Raw genomic sequence first — 9,508 nt, forward strand, 5'->3', positions numbered from 1 at the left:
TGCCAGGTAGTATCAGACTAAGGATATTTATGATCTCATCTGAGCCCATTCTGAATTATCCCAAGGCGGCATCATTCATGTAAGGGGCCTCTCACAACATAGATCAGTGGCTACACGCCACTGCCAAGCAAGAACTCATTTGCTACAACTCCCAAAATGCACATAAATGCAAAGAGTTAGAACAAATGAAATATTAGGTAAGTGCTTACGTAATTATAGAGAAGGGAGAATTCTTTTTTTTTTTTTTTTTTTTGGCGGTACGCGGGCCTCTCACTGCTGTGGCCTCTCCCGTTGCGGAGCACAGGCTCCGGACGCGCAGGCTCAGAGGCCATGGCTCACGGGCCCAGCCGCTCCACGGCATGTGGGATCTTCCCGGACCAGGGCACGAACCCGTGTCCCCTGCATCGGCAGGCGGACTCTCAACCACTGTGCCACCAGGGAAGCCCAGAGGGAGAATTCTTGAGAGCCCTGCAAGCACAAAGACATTTTGATTGTACGTTCTCATGGGGGTGTAGTCAATGAAAAAGACCACTGAAATGTTCAAGCTTGCTATTCATCAAGTCATGTGTACTTTTGATATCAGTCTTGTGGTTTTGGACTTTATATCAGCAGATAACTTAAATGAATAATTAAGCTAATTTTGTAAGCATCAAGATTTTCAGTTAGAAAGTAATGGTATAGCCCTTTGAATTACAAAAGAAAGGCATAATAAGAGTTTCCGTAGATGGTTGGCTTTTTTTTTTTTTACATCTTTATTGGAGTATAATTGCTTTACAATGGTTAGTTTCTGCTTTATAACAAAGTGAATCAGTTATACATATACATATGTTCCCATATCTCTTCCCTCTTGCGTCTCCCTCCCTCCCAACCTCCCTATCCCACCCCTCCAGGTGGTCTTTAGTCTTAAGATGACACAAACAGGGTTGCCTTTCCAAAGGATACAGAGAGGGAAGATCAGAAACAGAATGAAAGGAGGCACTACCTTCCAGATCCCCGAATTTTCACCAGGCTTTCCTAGTTGCAGACGACAGTTTCTGAGTGAGTGAGGATCACTCCAGACTTGAAGCATTAGATCTCTTGCCTTTAACCCTAGAAACCTCCAGCTTCCCACCGCCGCCCCCCCACCCGCGACTTTGTGCCTGGGTCCCCAGTGCCTGTTCTGTTTGCCTGCCTGGCCCTCCGACCCTGCTTTAGGACGTGTATCTTGCCATGCTTTGGACCTGAGTCTGGATAAGTGACAAGGGCCTTCAGGCCTTCCCACAAACTGGCTTCTGTCTGCCACCTGCTCAGGATTCTTTGTCACTGGTTCCTCCCACCTGTTCACACCCACTGCTCTGCTCTCTTGCACTGAGGACTCACAGACAATGCCTTACCACACCCCTTGACACTGAACCCCGCTGAACCTCTTCTCTTGGCACCTGCAGCTGGATCAGCTTCCCTAGAATTCATCCAGCCTCCACATGCATCACTAATTAGAGCTTGCATTATCCAGGCTGCCCTCCTGGAGGAGACAACCTGTATGGCTTGGCTATCTCTTGAGAAACAGAAGGACCTCCGTGAGGCTGGACATGTTTAGGAAAGCAGCAAAGCCACAGGCACTGAGATCATCAATCCCCGGAAATTTATTTCAGCCTAGAACTTTGTAATTAACCACACTCTACTTTTTATAGCTCAAACTTCATACCCATGAAAGGGACAAATGACACCGAAAGTCAAGCCCATGGTCTTGCTGGGTGAAGGTGACATATTACAGGGAGAAGATGCTTTTATTTGCCGTTCTCTATGGAAAAAAATGAAGAGCACGCAAATGAGAAGAAACAGTTGCTATTTATTCAGAGCTGGCTGTGGCAAAGGAGTCAGCCTCCATCATTTGGCAGAGATTCAGGGCAGGCAGAAAGGGAGGGCTCCAGGCGTGCTTTGACTGAAGCTGTTGCCATGGGGAAGCCGGGAGAGGGGCATCCTATGCAATTGGTTTGGGCAGCACAGTTGCCTTTTTCTGATTGGCCCTGAGTTGAAAGTGGGCACAAAAATAGAGAAACTGGCAGTCATTGACCAAGCCCTGACCCTTCTGGGCTAATGGCTATAGAAGTTGAGGGTTGCATTCTATTGTCAGAGGTGGTCTGGCCATCCTCAGTTTGTATATTCAGTCTTTTGGAGTAATGTATTGAGTTCCACATTAGTCTTTTGAAATTGAAATTGAGTTGTTTTTTTTTCTTTCCCTAGATCTTTGGTCACTCCCACAGGTTGTCTGGGTGTGTTGGAGGTGTAGATAAAGTATCCGTGATTCACAGCTGACTCCAGAGTGAAATAGGAACCCACCTGTTCCTTGAGGAAGGTGAAAGGCAGACGTTCCTCGTCCATCAGTGAATTCAGCTCTTTAATGTTCTTTTTCTGAAATATGAGGCAGAATTTCTTAGGTAGTCAGACTACTTCCGGAAAGATCAGGCAACTTTGTTCCAAAAAAATATGATGTTTTTTCTCAGTAGTAGCTTTTCTTAAGTGTGAAGTTGATACAGAAAAGGTCTCTGGAAAAAGTCAGAAAACTGCGTCAGCCCTAGAGGAGAAAAATGATCTTTTTTTTCTGTTGACATTTCGGGTACAACCACCCTGTTTTGCCTGAGCAGTGTCATCAAATGCTCAATCCTGGGTTGGCCCAGGAGCCAAGAATGTCCCTATCCTCAGAATTTCCCTCTCCCTGTGCCTCTGGCTCCTTCTTTCTCCCAGCCCTCCCAGGGAGACTTCTTTGAAGTCAGGGACTCTCTGGGCCTGTGTCCCCATCCTGACTGTTGCCCACCACCAGCTGCCCTTGAGGCTCTTTCCAGGAGGCAGTCCTTTACCTGTCCCAGAGGAGGGGGTGGTCAAGCTGCCCCGCTGGGGAGGAGTTTTCTACAGGCCAGGTGGGCAGTGAGAGAATAAGAACCATTTCTGCTGAGTAAAGCAAGGCTGAGAGTCACCTCCGGTTCTGATGCTTTTGTCTGGGACCACTCTGAGGACCTCGCCTTCCAGGACCAGAACTTGCTGGTTCAGGTCTCGAATATTATACTTCTGAAAGGTTACGGATTTGACTTTGGGACCTGAAAAAACAGTACTAGAGATTCTGAACAATTAACAAGCTTCAGTTCACCAGCCTCAAGTTCCCGCCTTGCCCAGTGGGTTTAGGTGAGATGTATTCCTCTCATTAGTTTTTTATCCCACCCATCCATCCATTCATTGAGGAACTTCAGTGATTAACCCCTGCACCCTCGAGTCAGATTAAGTCAGGGTCCAATCCCTGTTCAGTCATTTACAAGCTGAACAACTTACTAAATTTCTCCAAATCTCATTTTGCCCACCAGTACAATGGCATTAATAAAAGCTATCTTACATAGGGTTCATGTGGGGAATAGGAGGGAGTCAATGAAAGTTCATTACTATTAGTAGTGGTGGTATTGGTAACATTCATTGAAAAGTCATCATTATTACAAGTAATAGTTGTATGGATACATCCAACTGGAGGGAAAGTAATACATCATGAAAAAATAATACATCCATGAAAGTACTAATGATACAACATCATTATTATTAGTGGTAGTATTGATGACCCTCTTTTCGGCACCCTCTCCCTGGCGGCCCATGCCATCAGCAATGCCTGGGTGGCACAGATATCTGCCATGTTGGGCACCAGCAGGGCTAATGGTGAGGAAGATGAAAGGGCGAAGATGATGAGATGAGGCAGAAAGGACCCAAGAACAGCAACTTTGTGTTGGGAGGGAATGGAGATGGCAAGACTTCTGTGCAAAATGCAGAGAGGTTGTGTCTGCCTTTGTGGAGCCTGAGTGGGCAGGACCAGCTGCAGGAGTGGCCAGGGATTTGCCTGACTCTGGGGGGATTTGGGCGTTCAGTCAGCTCAGCCCTGCTTGGGGGGTGGGCAAACCTAGACTGGGAACTTGTCCCTCTGCCACCTCTGATTGGCCAGGTGACCATCTATCAGTGAGTGAACTCAGGCTTTGCATGGGGGAGGGTAAAGCCCATATACAGAACTGATGGTTGAGCCCATCTAGAACAAGGGATATAAGATGTGATAATGTGATAGATGACCTTGTAGATTAGCAATTGTACTATATAATTAGATACAGGCACACACATAGTCTGGCTTCCTACTCACTTCATGAACATGATGCCTTTAGCTGAGACCCATGCTTCGCACTTTCTTCCTGTCACCTAGGGTCAACCTCCTTCTCGTCCTGTAATCCTAACTCATGTGCCACCTCCTCCCTGAAGCCCTCCCTCAGTCCCTTAATGGGAGAGACATTTTCCTCTCAGAGCTGCCCAGCCCCAGCCCTTGTGGAAGAGCAGCTGTATGTCAATACCTCGTACTGCAGGTGTTGCCTGCTTGTGTAGGATTAATTTCTGACTCATTCTATGTTGTTCATGGGGCCCAGGGTGGGGCTTTCAGTAACCAGCAATGGGTCAGAGTTCACTGGATTTGCCTCTCTGGATCTGGAGGAAGCTATCTGTATGCTTCTGAGGTCTCTTCTGACCGCAGCCGTCTATGACTTTCGTTGCGGAATAAAACAATGAGGGTTAAAGCCACTGAAGATACATTTACTCGTATCTCCAAGTTCAAATTGTATTTCTGGGGAAAAATCGATTTACACAAAAACTTGGAATAAAAAGCACTAGAATATTTTTAAAAATCAATAGTTCAACACTAACTGGTACCTATGAGAGCGAACAGAAGTAAATGTGTGATCCTTTACGTAACTTGCATCAGAGATTCACCACGTGGTTGGCCCACATTGGAAGAAAATCACCCCAAGTTGGATACCACTAAGGTAGGGCTGCCCAAATGAGGCAGCCCAGGACCCAGCCCTCTCCTGCATCATAAGGGTGTGGTCATGCAGGCAGGTGAACAAGGTCTCCATTACCTGGCTCTTTCAGCCTGCACCACCCCCGCCCCCCTGTTCCTCCACTCTTGCTTCATGCTTCAGTTCCAAGTTCCTTCTCTCCTGTATACTCCTTCACGCTTTTTTTTTACACTGCTCCCTCTGCCTGGAAATGCTTTCTACCTTTATTCTCAGCGTAATTCCAACTGCTCCTTCGAGATTCGGTGCAGGCATCACCTCCTCTGGGATATATCCCCCAGTTCAACACTCCTCAGCATAGGCTGGTTCCCTGTGTTTCCATAGCAACCTGTGCTGCTTTCTAGTGCAGCCCTTTCCATATATAGAACATCAAAATTACTGTTAGAGGTCTGTCCCCCCCCCCCCACCAGCCTGTGACTGCTGAAAGATGAATGAAAGACTTCCCGCGCTCGTTTGCATGAGCACAAGGGCGCATTCACAGGACCTTCCATGCCCGTATCCACTGCGTTCTTGGCACACCAGCTTCTACACCCAAGTCAATGCCCAGGGCTCTTACAACAGGGCCCGGCTTCCAGGGGGTAGGTCGGGAGAACTTGAAAGAAGGGCATCTCAGCAGAGAATGGCGCTTGGGGGCTGCTGGTGGGGGAGGTTCCAATACATCATTTCCCCTAGTCTCTGAGGGACACCAGGGCCAGAGGAATTGGGGCCAGTCCAGTCCAGGAGTCTACACTTTTAATGCCAACCAAACCACCACTGCATCAGCAAAACTGGGAATGGCAACCACTCGCTGGAACAGTAGCAAACACTCGTCTTTTACTTTCTTTCTGACATTGGATTTTCATGGCACTTTACAGACAAGGACGTGTGGGACCCGTGGAAACATTCTGGGACTCCAACTGAGGTTTTCCTGCCATGGGTGATGGAAAGACTCCTGGACCTAGAGGCGGCAGACCCGCTGGTCATCCTGTCTCTGCTACTTGCTAGCTGCGTGTCTTATATTCACACTTTTGATGATCTGTCTTTATTGGAAAAGTGGAAACAGAATACCTTACTAGTAAAGTTGTCATGGGGGTTTCCCTTTCCCTTGTGGAAAGAGCTCAGCCTGGAACTTAGTATACACTTGTCAGGAAATATGAGTTTCTTGTCCTTCACCAGCACCAAGTCCTGGATCAATTTCCTGGGCTTATTCTTCCCCCAAAGGCTAATTCTCTGAAAGCAGAAAGTGCAAAGGCTGGGTGTCACCTCCAACCACCCATCCCCAGTTTTAGATGCCCCCAGGAGAAATTTCCCCACTTCTAGGGGGAGGCTTAGCTACCTACCACCCTTCCTTCCCATCCTAAGACCCCTTGGAAGATCACCTGAGCGGGCAGAAACTACAGAAGAAAGGCTGAGGTCTGATGCCAGGGCACCTCGTGCTGACAGCAGGAGTCAAAGACAACAAGTTAGCAAATGCAACGCCATTAGCCTAGGACTTGAGTTCATTGGCTTAGGGGTGATTTCATTGTTAATTTCTGCAGTTTCCAAAGGACAATCTGCAAAACACTCACAAAGAAACACATTAATGCTCTTAAGGAGGTTCTGTGTCCAATAATTTGGGGAGATTCTGGATTGAATACTATTAAGTCTGGTTCCTTAAAATGGGACTTCTCAGAGCCATTTTTTCAAAATATTCTGTGAGGAATTACAAGAGATTTTACCAATGGTGACTTAGCTAGACCAAAAAGGGGATCCCCTTTCTGACTTTGGGGTTGGAGCTCTCAGTAAGCCTTTCAACAAGAAGGTTCTCATTCCTAGTTTTTCGTGTTTTTTTGTGTGGAGTAGGGAGTTTAGTAGCTGCAAACCAGTTGATTGGAGAAGCAGTGCTTTAAAGTTTTCTATATGAGGGTATGTATGAAAATTGTGTCTACTCATGATAGGACTGAAGTCCTGAATCATAATATGTCCCTTTCCACCACTTTCCGGAATTGTCCCTGTCTACTTAATGTGCTAGAGAGTCCCAGAGCCCAGTTCTCTGGCAAATTAGACAGAGGAAAAACCATTTCCATAGATGGCATTTAACCCATTTCCTGTTTGGGAACCAATTTTGACGCCCATGATGAATTTGTAGAGGTTGCTTACATTCCAGGTCTGGCTGGGATTCATGCTAGTCCTCACGGGACTCATGGCCAATTTTCATGTCTGAGCTGCCATCCAAAGAAGACATCACCCAAGCTGAGAATTAATGCAATGGGAGAGGTGAAGGGAACTCAGGACCTGCAAAGATCAGGGGATATTGGTTATGGACCCTACTCTAGGAAACCTCACCTAGTGCCCTAATGCCTACAGGACCTTGCCTTATCTCTACTTGGGAATGTTGCTTTAATGTTGCAGGACCAGATCATTTCAATTCATAATGGAATCTATTTAGATTGTAGCCCTGGGAGGTAATTCGGTGGTTTGCCTGTCAAATGACAATTTATTTTTGATCACTTGCCATATTGTGTTTCCCATGTGGAAGGATTCCCAGGAATCACTGCGGGGGCGGTTGGGGGGAAGGTTCTTGCTAAAATGCAGATTCTGATTCAGTAGGTCTCGTGGGCCCTGAGCTTCTACATATCCAACAAGTTCTCAGGGGATTCTGCTGGTTTACAGACCACACTTTGAGTAGCAAGGCTCTAAGAAGCTCCACCTCTAGTGCCTTGGAGCAGAGCAGGCTTACAATCCTGCCTCTTGAGTGGGCCCGGGGTGGGGGTGGGGGGGACACACAACCTTAATCCTCTTTTGGATCTCCACAGCACTTTACAGTGTAAAAGCACTTTTGCATGCATGACTCAGCAAATCCTTACCATGAAACTTCAAAGGACACTGGGTGAGTATTTTTAGCCCCTTTTATAAAGATAAAGATAATCTTCTATAAAGATAAAGATAAAGAAACAAGTTGAGAGATGCCCCCAAGGTCATAGGGCCATGGAGCTCAAATCCAGACTTCCCGGTGAGCTTCCCATCAGGCAGAACGCCAGGTGGGAGGTCACCAGACAGCAGTGCTCATCTCAGGCCCACCACCAACTTGCAGGGTGACACGGTAAGTTATGTAAGATTTCTGGGCCCCCAAAGACATGGTAGACAGAAAACGTTCGGTGATATCTCAGAAAGTACCAGAATTTTGTGGTTGTCTGTGGCTGGAGGAGCTTCGCAAACTTTAATGAGCACGTGAATTACCTGGAGACCTTGTTAAAATGCAGTCTGATTCAGTAGGTGTTTAATGGGGCCCAAGGCTGCATTTCTGACAAGTTCCTAGGTGATACCAAGGCAGTAGATCCATGGACCATGCATTTAACGCTGGCTGTGTTTTGGGGTCACCTGAGGAGCTTTAAAAATGATAGATCTGGGTGCCATTCCCCAGGGACTGACTCCATTGGTCTCCGGTAGGGCCCAGGCTTCAGTATTTTTTGAAAGCTCCCTAGTGATTTTAATGCGCAGCCAGTCTTGAGAATCACTGTGCTGTAGGGTTGGGCTCCTAACTGGAAACAGTCTACACTGTCAGGTAATACAGCTTCCTAATAACACTTGAGCTCCCCTGCTAGATTTTCTGGTATGAGATGAGTCATATTTACAGTTTTTACCAGGATAGGAACTACTTTTCCGCCCTTATTTTCTTTCTTCTATGGTTCTAACTCCAGAGTGCTTTCGGAATCCCACTGGGAGATGAATCTAGAAAGTTACTCTCTTGGCTACAGAAGAGAGTGGAGTCTGGCCTGTTTGTGGTTAGTGGTAGGAAAGAAATGCCCAGAGAGCCTCTCTTTACTAACCGAATTCAGCCCCATCTGGATCAGACAGAATCATTGCCACAAGGCTTTCTTACCTTCCTAGGACATTTGGAGGTTACGTTTATCCCAATTATTAGTTTAGAAACATGGTTCCCCAAGTGTTCACCAAGGTGCCCTGGGGCACCTCACCACACTCACAGGGGTGCCATGGGATACTTTATTTATTTATTTTTAAAATTAATTTTTATTGGAGTATAGTTGCTTTACAATGTTGTGTTAGTTTCTACCGTACAGCAAAATGAGTCAGCCATACATATGTCCCCTCCGTTTTGGACTTCCTTCCCATTCAGGTCACCACAGTGCATTAGGTAGAGTTCCCTGTGTTATACGGTATGTTCTCATTAGTTATCTATTTTATACATAGTATCAACAGTGTACATGTGTCAATGCCACGGGATACTTTAAATTTTTGAGGGAAACAAGGACATGGGTTAGACCTGTGTATGCAAATTCCATTAAGTTGTATCAATCTGACTACTTAATAAACAGAACTGTCAGGCATATATATATATATATATATTTTTTTTTTTTTTTTGTCTTAGAGGTTCGTTGTAGAAGTTCCTGAGACACTAAGGCACAGTGAGCTGAGAAGTTTGGGAACCTCTGGTTGAGAAGATGGAGGTCATATTGCTTTGGAATTAGTCAATCCTTTTGACAGTGCATTTAGGTGTGGAAACAAAGCTCGTAGAATGGGGATGGGATGTGCTGGGAGATGGAGAGGATTAGACTGATCCACCCAATAAACAAGGGAAAGTCTGATACTTCCACAAGCATCCTGAGAAGGACAAGGCAAGGGGCCTAGAGCTTGAGGGAGGCCAAGAAACATGAAAGGAGAGAGAAGACTGGGAGCTGGGACTG

General features: G+C 46.3%; 1 pseudogene; it reads right to left on the bottom strand.

Moving 5' to 3' along the window:
- Window positions 1-1,745: 1,745 nt before the first annotated feature.
- On the bottom strand, window positions 1,746-7,588 carry LOC149747683 (interleukin-37-like; annotated as a pseudogene).
- Window positions 7,589-9,508: the final 1,920 nt, after the last annotated feature.

The sequence above is a fragment of the Delphinapterus leucas genome, chromosome 13, assembly GCF_059928025.1.
Source record: "Delphinapterus leucas isolate spDelLeu-1000000601 "Yukka" chromosome 13, BTC_Dleu_Yukka2, whole genome shotgun sequence".
Classification (NCBI taxonomy): domain Eukaryota; kingdom Metazoa; phylum Chordata; class Mammalia; order Artiodactyla; family Monodontidae; genus Delphinapterus; species Delphinapterus leucas.